Here is a 12,373-nt window from a genome sequence, read left to right as displayed (position 1 = left end):
ATCTATCCACGCTTATATCTTGTTCCCTTAATTTTCCTAACTTTGGCATTGACAGTAACTATTATTTCTTATCTTCTTCATCCTCTTTGCGCAGGTCACAAATACCATCGATGTATTTTCCCTTGAAATTTGCTTTTATTCTAAAAATGTTTAACCTCGTTTTACGCATATGATTGCCTTATCCATTTCTCTAATATAAGGTAGTGGACCATGCCTTTCACTGAATTTTAATTTTCTCATTCCCTTCTTTATTTTACTCATCAGTTTCATTCTTAATTATTCTATTGTTATTTTATTTCAACTATAACGTTTTCATTGCTGGTCGACTAATTTAGCAGTGTTCATTGAAACTATAATTGATCTGCAGTTATCCCCATGTCTGATTTCTTTTCATAAGAATTTATGATCTTATAGAACAGCTTTTTTATCGTCTAGAATTTTCTGAAAGACACTAGCCATATTCATGTTTCTGATATGGTGCGCCACATTGGAATATGTCAAGGTTGTTCATAAGTATTTCTTATTACTCTCTCTCTCTTGTGTGTTTTTCAAATCTTTCATTTTTCTATCTCTCATTTTACTCCAAGTTTCTACATTATCAAGCATTGTTGGTACAACCTTTATTTTATAAATTTTCTTTATGGCTTCCAATGATTTTTTTTCATCCCGTCTCCATATTTACGTATATCTTGGACAATGTACGCAACCCTTTGGCCTTTCTTATTGCCACTCACTTCTTTCTTTTCTTTCTCTATGTACCATTCTCCCAAATAGCCTTTGACCATGTAAATCCTGAGGCTCTTGTTTTCAAACCCAAACCGTTATTATTATTATTATTATTATTATTATTATTATTATTATTATTATTATTATTATTATTATTATCTGCTGCTTCCTCCGATGCCTTAGATGACCGCGGAGGTAGCAGCAGTAGGGGATTCAGCATTATGAAGCTTCATCTGTGGTGGATAATGTGGGAGGGTGGGCTGTGGCACCCTAGCAGTACCAGCTGAACTCGGTTGAGTCCCTGGTTAGGCTGGAGGAACGTAGAGAGTAGAGGTCCCCTTTTTTGTTTTGTTTCATTTGTTGATCTCGGCTACCCCCCAAAATTGGGGGAAGTGCCTTGGTATATGTATTATTATTATTATTATTATTATTATTATTATTATTATTATTATTATTATTATTATTATTATTATTATTATTATTTGCTAAGCTGCAACCCTAGTTGGAAAAGCAGGATGCTATAAGCTCAAGAGCCCCAACAAGGAAAATAGTCCAGTGATGAAAGGAAATAAAGAAAAACCGGAAAAGACGTTTAAGAACAATAATAACATTAAAATAAATCTTTCATTTATAAACTATAAAAACTTGAAAATAACAAGAGGATAAAAACTATAGAGTAAAAGGAGGAAGAGAAACGAGATAGAATAGTGTGCCTGAGTGTAACCTCAAGCATGAGATCTCTAACCCAAGACAGTGGAAAACCATGGTAGAGAGACTAGAAAACAATGGTTTGATTTTGGAGTGTCCTTCTCCTAGAAGAGCTGCTTATCATAGATAAAGAATCTCTTCTACCCTAGCCAAGAGGAAAGTAGCCACTAAACAATTTCAGCGCAGTAGTTAACCTCTTAAGAGAAGAAGAATTGTTTGGTAATTTCAGTGTTGTCAAGTGAATGAGGAAAGAGGAGAATGTGTAAAGAATAGGCCAGTCTACTCTCTGTATGCATCGGCAAAGATGAAATAAGCCGTAACCAGAGAAATGAATCCAATGTAGTACTGTCTGGCCAGTCAAAGGACCCAATAATTCTCTGGCGTTAGTGTTAGTATCGCAAGTTGAGAGTGGTCGGGTCTGTTCATAGAATCAAAATTGAATTTTGAAGTAATACATTGCAGAGTTGCCGTTGATGGGCACCATAGTGAGTATAGGAATGTAATATTTGGTTTTCCTCAGGTATAGCGTTCTTGCCCATTACTCTTAATACTATATATATATATATATATATATATATATATATATATATATATATATATATATATATATATATATATATATATACACGACATGTGGTTTGGCCCAGAAAACAAGATCGTTGTGTATGCAAATGATGCCACTCTTTTTGCATCAATTTCATCTCTTGAATGTAGATCTTGGGTTGCTGAATTCCTTATTATATTTCTAGCTAAAACTATTGTATAGTGCAAATTATGGCTCCATAACAACCGGATCTCTGCATATACTATTTTGAAATTTTAGGTGTGATTCTTGATAACAAATTTATTAACACATTCGGTCTGTGTCTTTTTCAATTGCACAAAATACGGACTTATTGAGAAGGTCTTTGAAAATTTTCGGTGATTAATTCATACTGAAAAAGTGTTTTAATTCTTTCATTCTACCTTGTTTCGAGCATTTTCCCACTGTCTTGGTTATCAGCTGCGGAATTTCATCTCAATCTGTTGGGCAGGAGCATACAGTTTATTAAATTTCCTATTCCTGATCTAGATATTAATCTCTGACTGGTACCGTCGTTAAGTTAGTTCGTTATGCATGTTGCATAAGATTTTCCATAATTCCGACCATCCTTTGCAACCTGATCTTCCCGGACAGTACCATCCTGTTCATAACAACCCCGTAGTTAATTCCAATAGTCATGCCTTCTCCATCATGAGGCTCAATACTACATAGTATTCTAGAAATTTCATTCCACCTGTGGCCTTTTTATGGAATTCTCTCCCCAATCAGGTAGTTGAATCGATGGAACTTCAAAAATTTAAGTTTACAGATAAGGAATTTATCTTGAACTGACTGACAAGTCTCTTTTTATAGTTTATTGAAGAAAAAACTATTATTATTATTATTATTATTATTATTATTATTATTATTATTATTATTATTATTATTATTATTATTATTATTATTATTATTATTATTATTATTATTAAAAGCCAATTAAGCTACAACCCTAGTTGGAAAATCAGGATGGTATAAGCCCAAGGGCTCCAACAAGGAAAAATAATCCAGCGAGAAAGGAAACAGATAAACTATAAGAGAAGTAATGAACAATTAAAATATTTTAAAAACAGTGATAACATTAGAATAGCTCTTTCATATATAAACTATAAAGAAAGGAAGAAAAATACAATAGAACTGTGTGCTCGAGTGTACCCTCAAGCAAGAGAACTGTACAAGACAGTGGAAGACCATGGTGATATGGTTGTTATCAATGTAATTGGATTACTGCCATTACACATACCTGGAATAATATCGGTGAAATAGTGTTGTATTTGACAATCCCAGTATCTTCTCCGAATCTTCTTGGCGGAATTCCAAGATTAGAGAACAAAGGGTTGATTTTGCTGTGTCCTTCTCATAGAAATATTGCTCACCATACCTAAAGTATCTTCTAACCTTACCAAGAGGAAAGTAGCCATTGGACAAATATAGCGCAATAGTTAACCCCTTGACCGAAGAAGAATTGTATGGTGGCCTAATCTTGATGTTGTAGGTGTATGATGCCAGAGGAGAATTACTTTTACTTTTTACTTTTAGGGGTTTATTTCTCGTCCTCCATCAGACACTAAGAGTCTGTTCAGGCGGGCCTTGATGTGTGGAAATAATCTCTTTCCAGTTTATGTTTTGCTCTGTATCTTTTCAGTTATTCGCTAGCATTTGTATTCAGGGTTAATAGTTTTCAGATCACTATTATAACACTTTCCAAAGAGATAAGTCTTCAGGTTTTTCTTGAAAGCTACCACTTTTTTTGCTATTCTTGACATCAAGTGGAAGGTCGTTGAAGAATCTCGGTGCAGCATAACAAAAAGTTCTTCCTCCTATTGCATGATTCACACTAATTTCGAATAGTCTATACGGGTCATCAGCATGTCTAACTCTTACAGCAGCGCTGGTAGCTTGAGGGTAGGGGACCAAGCAATCACGGAGATATTTAGGCTTATCACTTGTAAGTGCTTTGTAAGTCAACAAACAAATCTTAAATTCAATTCTAGCCTTAGTAGGTAACCAATGTAGATAGATCAGTGCAGGAGTTATTCTCTCCCGAAATTTAATGCCTTTTATCAGTCTAGCCGCCCGGTTTTGCACATTTTGAAGATTTCTTAGTAGTGTATTGGGCAATTTATAGTACAGAGAATTGCAATAATCAAGCCTTGTGTTTTTGTACTGCCCTCTATTAAATATTTTCTAATAAATGCCATGTTTCTCAGGTGATAGTTACACACATTCACTGTGTTCACTATTTGATCCCTCATTGACAAATTACAACCTATCAGTACACCCAAATTTTTCACAACAGGCACAATCCTAACATCAGTGTCACCAATTTTTATACTTTGAAATAACTGGTAATTCTTCAAAGCCACCTTTGTGCCAAAAAACATACATTCTCTTTTATTATCATTTAATTTAAGCTTTTTCCTCTGCATCCATGTTTTTATTTCAGTCATTATCTCATCAATTTTCTTCTTTGTATCTTGTGTCGTTAAAATCGAAAGGTAGAACTGAGTATCATCTGCGTATAATTTAAAGCCCACTTTTTGTTTTTTCAAGATATATGATAGCTCAATAGTATATATATTGAACAAAATAGGGCCCTGTGGTACACCTTTCGTAAGAATTCTCTCACTGGATCGGTTTCCAGAAACTTCTACAATAGTCTTCCTGTTCGTTAAGTAGCTTCGCAAAAATTCCAGTGCTTTCTCAGTCACTCCAAATGGCCTTCAAGTTAAGTCGTCAAGTAAGCACTCGTGCACAAACAGTATCGAAAGCAGCACTAAGATCTAACATAATCAAAATTCCACACTTTCCCCCATCAAGAAGACCTATCATATCATTCATTATTGAGCATAAGGTAGTTTCTGTAGAGTGATTAGCTCTGTAGGCCGATTGATTTTCCGGGAATACCTCTGACTCATCAATATGCGCCCATAATTGCTCACTTATGGGCCTATATGAATTTAGTTCGTTTACATCACATTTTCCTTTGTATATTGGTTTGATCAACGCAGTTTTTTCACAGCTAGGAAAACTGGATTGTGATATACTTACATACATATACCAAAGGCACTTCCCCCAATTTTGGGGGGTAGCCGACATCAACAAATGAAACAAAACAAAAAAGGGGACCTCTACTCTCTACGTTCCTTCAGCCTAACCAGGGACTCAACCGAGTTCAGCTGGTACTGCTAGGGTGCCACAGCCCAACCTCCCACATTATCCACCACAGATGAAGCTTCATAATGCTGAATCCCCTAATGCTGCTACCTACGCGGTCATCTAAGGCACCGGAGGAAGCAGCAGGGCCTACTGGAACTGCGTCACAATCGCTCGCCATTCATTCCTATTTCTAGCACGCTCTCTTGCCTCTCTCACATCTATCCTCCTATCACCCAGAGCTTTCTTCACACCATCCATCCACCCAAACCTTGGCCTTCCTCTTGTACTTCTCCCATCAACTCTTGCATTCATCACCTTCTTTAGCAGACAACCATTTTCCATTCTCTCAACATGGCCAAACCATCTCAACACATTCATATCCACTATAGCTGCTAACTCATTTCTTACACCCGTTCTCTCCCTCACCACTTCGTTCCTAACCCTATCTACTCGAGATACACCAGCCATACTCCTTAGACACTTCATCTCAAACACATTCAATTTCTGTCTCTCCATCACTTTCATTCCCCACAACTCCGATCCATACATCACAGTTGGTACAATCACTTTCTCATATAGAACTCTCTTTACATTCATGCCCAACCCTCTATTTTTTTTACTACTCCCTTAACTGCCCCCAACACTTTGCAACCTTCATTCACTCTCTGACGTACATCTGCTTCCACTCCACCATTTGCTGCAACAACAGACCCCAAGTATACTTAACTTAACTTATGTTAATTATATTTAGGTAAATATTATATACAACTTGCTTGTTTGGAGCTTCACTTATTGAACTATTTGGGAAAGGGTCGTTTCCACAATATGTTTTCTTCATCTCTCTCATAACCTTTAACAAGTCACGCATATTCATTTCCTTAAATTTTAATTTCTTACCTTCCTTCACTAGCATGACACTGTCCTAACTGATTTTTGGGGAAACCTTTTATAAATTTTATCAATTTTTTCTTTGAAGAATATAGCAAATTTTTCTGCACAGACATTTTCAGGCAAGGCATATTTTTTCTTTAATCCCATCAAATCATCTAGGTTTTTGTGAAACTTCCTCATTTTATTAGTTTTTTTTTTTTTTTTTTACTTTCGCCGTTGTAGATATTTTTTTTATAACAGGGTGTTATAGTCATTTTTGGCCTTATTATATAGATTTCTGGCTTGTGAGGATTTGGCTCTTTTCCATCTACCTTCCATCTTACGTCTATGTCTTTTTGCCTTTAATAGCTCACTATTATACCATCTAAGATTTTCGTGTACAACTATTTGTTTGCTCTTTATAGGGCACTTGGTATTATACATTTTTCTAAAATTGTCATTATATTTTTTGGTATAACACCCAACACATTCTTTATGTACCATATGTTCACATTGTATGTTCTAACAAGACATTTGCGCTACACTAACTTCAATAAAATTTTCAGCATCGAAATTTTCCCGTTCCCTATATGTGACCCATTTCTTCAATACTCTGATGCAATTTATATTAACATCAAAAGTGATGGTTCAACTTCAAGGTTTCTTATTAGGTCAGTCTTTCCCACATATGACCAAGTTGAGTGTATGACCACCTACTGACGTTGATACCGAAACACTGTTTATTAAATTAAACATCTCAAATACTTCCCTGAGTTCTTTAGCCATATTATCATTTTCATCATCTACCCAACAATTAAAGTCTCCACCAATTAACGTATTTTTAATATCATCCACCACACCTACAAGAACACTAAATTCTTCAATGAATTTCTTCATATTACTCCCTGGTGGTCTATACACTGATATTGTATTCAACACCTTGCTGTTTCTTGTCAGTTTTAAATAGATATATTCAAAAGTTTCAAATACTATTTCATTCATGATAGAAACCCTAGAGAAGGTTTTCGACACGAAGACACCCACTCCTCCTCCAGTTTTATCTTTTCTTGGTACGTGGTAGAAATCATGAGTACACGGCGTCATCTCCTGAATCTTTGAGTTATCACTAATATTTCCCTGCAACCTGTTGTGAAAATAAAAAACCTGTCATAGGTTATAGGTTTTATTGCACACAAAAACTGGAGTCACCTCCTGAAACAATAGAAACAGCCACTATTACAACACGTACTATTTTACATGCACAATAACAAACAAATACATCAAAGTAAGGGCCAGACAACACAGGGACATCCACAAGCAATAATATGCATGAAGACACACAAATAGCAACATAATAAGCTGGTAAATGCAAGCAGAGAAACACAACGTACATGGGAGCATAAATGTAAAACTACATTGAACATATATTACCACATTCTCCCCACCTATGAAATTCAAGCAGCATAATCATCAAAATACTTAGGAGCCCGCCGGGTCCTTTCGGACCTCCGGAGTGGTACAGGTGTAGTGCCTTGACCAGACGCAGCAGGAAGCTCTTGAACAGCACTTTTCCCGGATGTAACGTCATGAGTGACTTCTTGAAGAGCAGGTTCCGAGCTTGCTCTAGCATCTGGACGGCGCACCTCAGACTCTGATATACCTAGAGACTCTAGAGATTGCGGCAGTGAAGATCTGGGAGCCTCCACGCAGCTACTACCATCACCACTTAAAGGTGCTAGATGCCTCAAAGACACAGTGGACTCTCTACCATCAGGAAACTTGACATGAGCATATTCAGGATTAGCTTCTACTATTTCTACTTCATCTACTAGAGGGTCATTCTTGCTGTGCCGTACTTGTCGTCTTAATAGAGCGGGACCTTTGGTGATGAGCCAGGTAGGCAACGTACGACCTGACGTGGACTTCCGAGGATGCTTTAGGAAACGCTCGTGTGGTGTACAATTAGTTGACGTACATAGCAGGGAACGGATAGAGTGAAGTGCATCTGGGAGGACAACTTCCCATTTCGAGACATCAAGATTCCTTGTTCTGAGAGCTAACTGAATGGTTTTCCATATGATTCCATTGTACCTCTCCACCTGGCCATTGCCCCTTGGGTTGTAGGGCGTAGTGCGACTGGTAGCCACTCCTTTCTCTAGTAAGAATCTCTTCAGTTCTTCTGACATGAAAGAGGCTCCCCTGTCTGAGTGTATGTATGCTGGCATTCCGAATAGTGCAAACAGTTGTACCAAACACCCGATGATAGCACCAGCAGTCATGTCTGAACAAGGGAACGCAAAAGGGAACCGTGAGAATTCGTCAATGACTGTGAGCAAGTATCTGTTTTTCGACTGTGACGGAAGGGGCCCCTTAAAATCCAGGTTCAATCTCTCGTATGGCTGAGTAGCTTTCACCAGATGGCCATCATCAGGCTTATAGAACTGAGGTTTGACAGTAGAGCAGATTGGACAAGAAGCAGTAACCTTCTTTACATCCTCAACAGAATAAGCCAGGTTCCGAACTCGGATGAAATGCACCATCCTTGACACTCCAGGATGACAGAGACTTTCATGCAGTTGTTTGAGTTTGTCTGTAGCTACAGCACCGCAGACACGTGAGAGAGCATCTGCAGGAATATTTTCCGTACCTGGACGATACACTATATCGTAGTGGTAGCATGACAGTTCAATGCGCCACCTGGCTATCTTGTCGTTCTTGATTTTGCTTGAAGATCTTGTGTCGAACATGAATGTTACACTTCGCTGGTCAGTAATCAGCTTAAAGTGATGACCAATTAGGTAATGCTTCCACTTTCTGAGGGCCTCAACTATGGCATAAGCTTCTTTCTCTACTGAAGAATGCCTTTGTTCACTGTCAGAGAGAGTGCGAGAGAAGAACGCTACAGGACGTCCATTCTGAGTGAGAGTAGCGGCAATGGCATGGTCTGAGGCATCTGTTTCGACTGTGAAAGGGGATGTAGGATCAATGGCTTGCACCACGGACTTCGCAATTTCATTCTTCAATTTCTCAAAAGTCAGAGAAGCTTCAAAAGACAATGGGAATCTCGTGGAGTGTGAAAGAGGCCGGACCTTCTCAGAGAAGTTGGGTATCCATCGTGAGTAATGAGCAAGCAACCCCAACATTCTCCGAAGAGAGGCCGTATCCTTGGGAAGGGGTAGACTCAAGAGAGGCTGCAGTCGTTCTGGATCAGGTCTGATCTCTCCGTCCTTTATAGAGTATCCCAGAAGGTTTATAGACTGTGTCCTGAAATCACAATTGTCATGATTAAATGTGAGGTTGTAATCCCTCGCCACTTTCAAGAAATGATTTAGGTTTTTGTCATGCTCCTCTTCCGTCTCTCCACATACAGTCACATTGTCCACATAAGCAAATGCCCCTTCCACCTTTTCTTTTGCAAGGATCTGATCCACAACTCGTTGGAAAGCGGCCACTCCGTTCTTCACACCAAATGGGATTCGATTGAACTCGTACAGCTTTCCACTCGCCTCAAAAGCAGTGTACAACTTTTCGTCTTCTCTTATTGGCACTTGGTGGTAGGCGCTCTTCAGGTCCAAGGTGCTAAACACTTTATATCTTGAGACATTATTCACTGTTTCATCGATCCGAGGCAAAGGGTAAGCATCCAGCTCAGTAAACCTGTTTATAGTTTGTGAATAATCAATCACCATTCTCTTCCTGCGATTGTGCCCTGCAGTGATTAGCACCTGGGCCCTCCATGGAGACTGGCTGGGTCTTATTATTCCTTCTTGTAGCATTCTACCAATTTCAGTTTTGACAAATTCCTTATCAGCCTGAGAGTAATGTCTAGACTTTGCCGCAATGGGTCTGCAGTCTGATGTCAGATTGCTGAAGAGTGCGGGCGCAACCAACTTCACTGCTGCCAGCCCACATATCTTGAGTGGTGGGCGTGCTCCTCCAAAAGCCATTTCTAGAGCAGAATGATTCTTCAAGAATTCATGCCCCAAAATTACATCACTACACAGGGCTGGCAGTACTTTGAGTTTTACACTAGGATAAATTTGTCCTTGAAGCTCCACATCAACACAACAAAGACCTAAGACTTTGGACGAGAGAGACGCATCAGCCATAGAGACGTGCCCGTCGTCAGGAAGTATGATTAGGTTGTTTTCTTTAGCAATCTTCTGACTCACAAAATTTTCCGAGCTTCCTGTATCAATAAGTGCATTAACAGGGAGACCATTAACTTTCAAACAACTCAAAGATTTACTAAGACTACTAGGCACAGCCCCAGACACAGTAGCCAGTGTTGCTGCCGAATATTTAGTTTTACCAGCAGAGGTATCCCCTACCGGTTTCCCTGACCTACACACTTTTGCATAATGTCCTTGTTTCTTACACTTTAGACATAAAGCTTCCCTAGCAGGACATTTGAACCGAGGGTGCCGTTTCAATCCACAGAAAAAAACACTGATTGGCGCCAGTAGTGGCGGCAAGATGAGCAGTTTCATCACTACTTTCTAAAAACTCTGAATCACCTGACTGACTTTGTGGCTGAGGTACAGCAGCAGTAATTGGCTCAACAGTAGTATAAGAAGCAGAATGTTTCTGAGCCATCTCTAAAGTGCGTGCCTGTTCATAAGCAGTTTGCAAGTTAAGAGTTATATTTTCGAGTAGTCTTTGACGAATGGCACCAGAAGAAAGTCCATTGATGAATGCATCTCTAACATAGTTATCACACGCCTGCTCTGCTGACACTGCTTTGAACTGACAGTCTTTTGCTAGGAGCTTCAGAGCTTGGAGAAACTGGTCTAGAGACTCACCTGACCCCTGCCTACGTGTGGCCAGGACATGCCTAGCAAATACCTCATTTCTAGGTTTTACATACAGTGATGTCAGTGCTTTCTCAGCCTTAACATAAGTGTCACAGTCTGCTATGTAGTCGTACACTCGAGGAGCAACGTAGTTGGTGAGTAGGATTAGTTTGTCTGCACTGGGAGATGTCTTCTGTACTGCTTGGTAGAAGTTGTTGAATGTCCTTAGCCAGTGCGTCCACTCCTTAGCAGCGGTGGCAGAATCCGGGTCAGCCTCGAAGCGTTCTGGACGTAGGAACCGTTCCATGGCCTCTCAAATTTTTATGTTGTGTGCAATAAATTGTTGTGAAAATAAAAAACCTGTCATAGGTTATAGGTTTTATTGCACACAAAAACTGGAGTCACCTCCTGAAACAATAGAAACAGCCACTATTACAACACGTACTATTTTACATGCACAATAACAAACAAATACATCAAAGTAAGGGCCAGACAACACAGGGACATCCACAAGCAATAATATGCATGAAGACACACAAATAGCAACATAATAAGCTGGTAAATGCAAGCAGAGAAACACAACGTACATGGGAGCATAAATGTAAAACTACATTGAACATATATTACCACACAACCAAGTCCCAGTTAATAAGCATAAATCTAATTATATTTCATTAATAAGATTTCGAATCTTTATGGTTTTATTCCCCACCGATTGAATATTTATCAGACCACACTTTACCAATGGGCTAGACTCCATGATCGGTTCTATTTTTTATCCTGGTAAGCTCCTCCCTGTATACTTTACAGTTTTCATCGTATGTCTTTATGATTCGTATCATAGATAGAATAGGCCAGACTATTCGGTGTATGTGCAGATAAAGAAAAATAAGTCGTAACCAGAGAGAGAGAGAGAGAGGGATCCAATGTAGTACTGTCTGTCCAATCAAAGGACCAATAACTCTCTAGTGGTAGTATATCGACGAGTGGCCGGTGCCCTACTACTAACCAGTGTTGTTAATGTCTCGTGGAATATTCTATTCTAATTTTTCATTGCTTCTCTTGTAATTTATTTATTTCATTTCCTCGCTGGACTATTTTTCCTTGATGGAGCCTTTGGGCCTTCTCAACTAGGATTGTAGCTTTGCTAGTAATAAATAATGCTCCTTAACTACAATTCTATAATTACTTTCCAATTCTTCAATTTTGTTCTAATCTATTCTTCTTTCATTTCCTGTCATTTGTCATTTATTGGTAACCTGCTTCTTCGGATTAACACTTATATTGAACTTCTTGAACCATAGCCTATATTTTATTTTTGTTCTCTTTTTTTTAGTAAATTTCTTCTAAGTAATTATACTCCTTAACTGCTTCAGTCCTTTCATTTCTAAACACCCCTTTAATCTTTCTAGCTTCGTTTTTATGTCATACTTAACATATCTGACTTTTGATGATTTAGAGCTAAAAGTGATTACTTAGCTCGGCTTGTTATATTTTAAGTAGTGTATCTTCAATAATATCCTTAGACAAATTATGC

This window comes from Palaemon carinicauda, chromosome 14, assembly GCF_036898095.1.
Source record: "Palaemon carinicauda isolate YSFRI2023 chromosome 14, ASM3689809v2, whole genome shotgun sequence".
Classification (NCBI taxonomy): Eukaryota; Metazoa; Arthropoda; class Malacostraca; order Decapoda; family Palaemonidae; genus Palaemon; species Palaemon carinicauda.
This window is presented reverse-complemented; position numbering follows the sequence as displayed.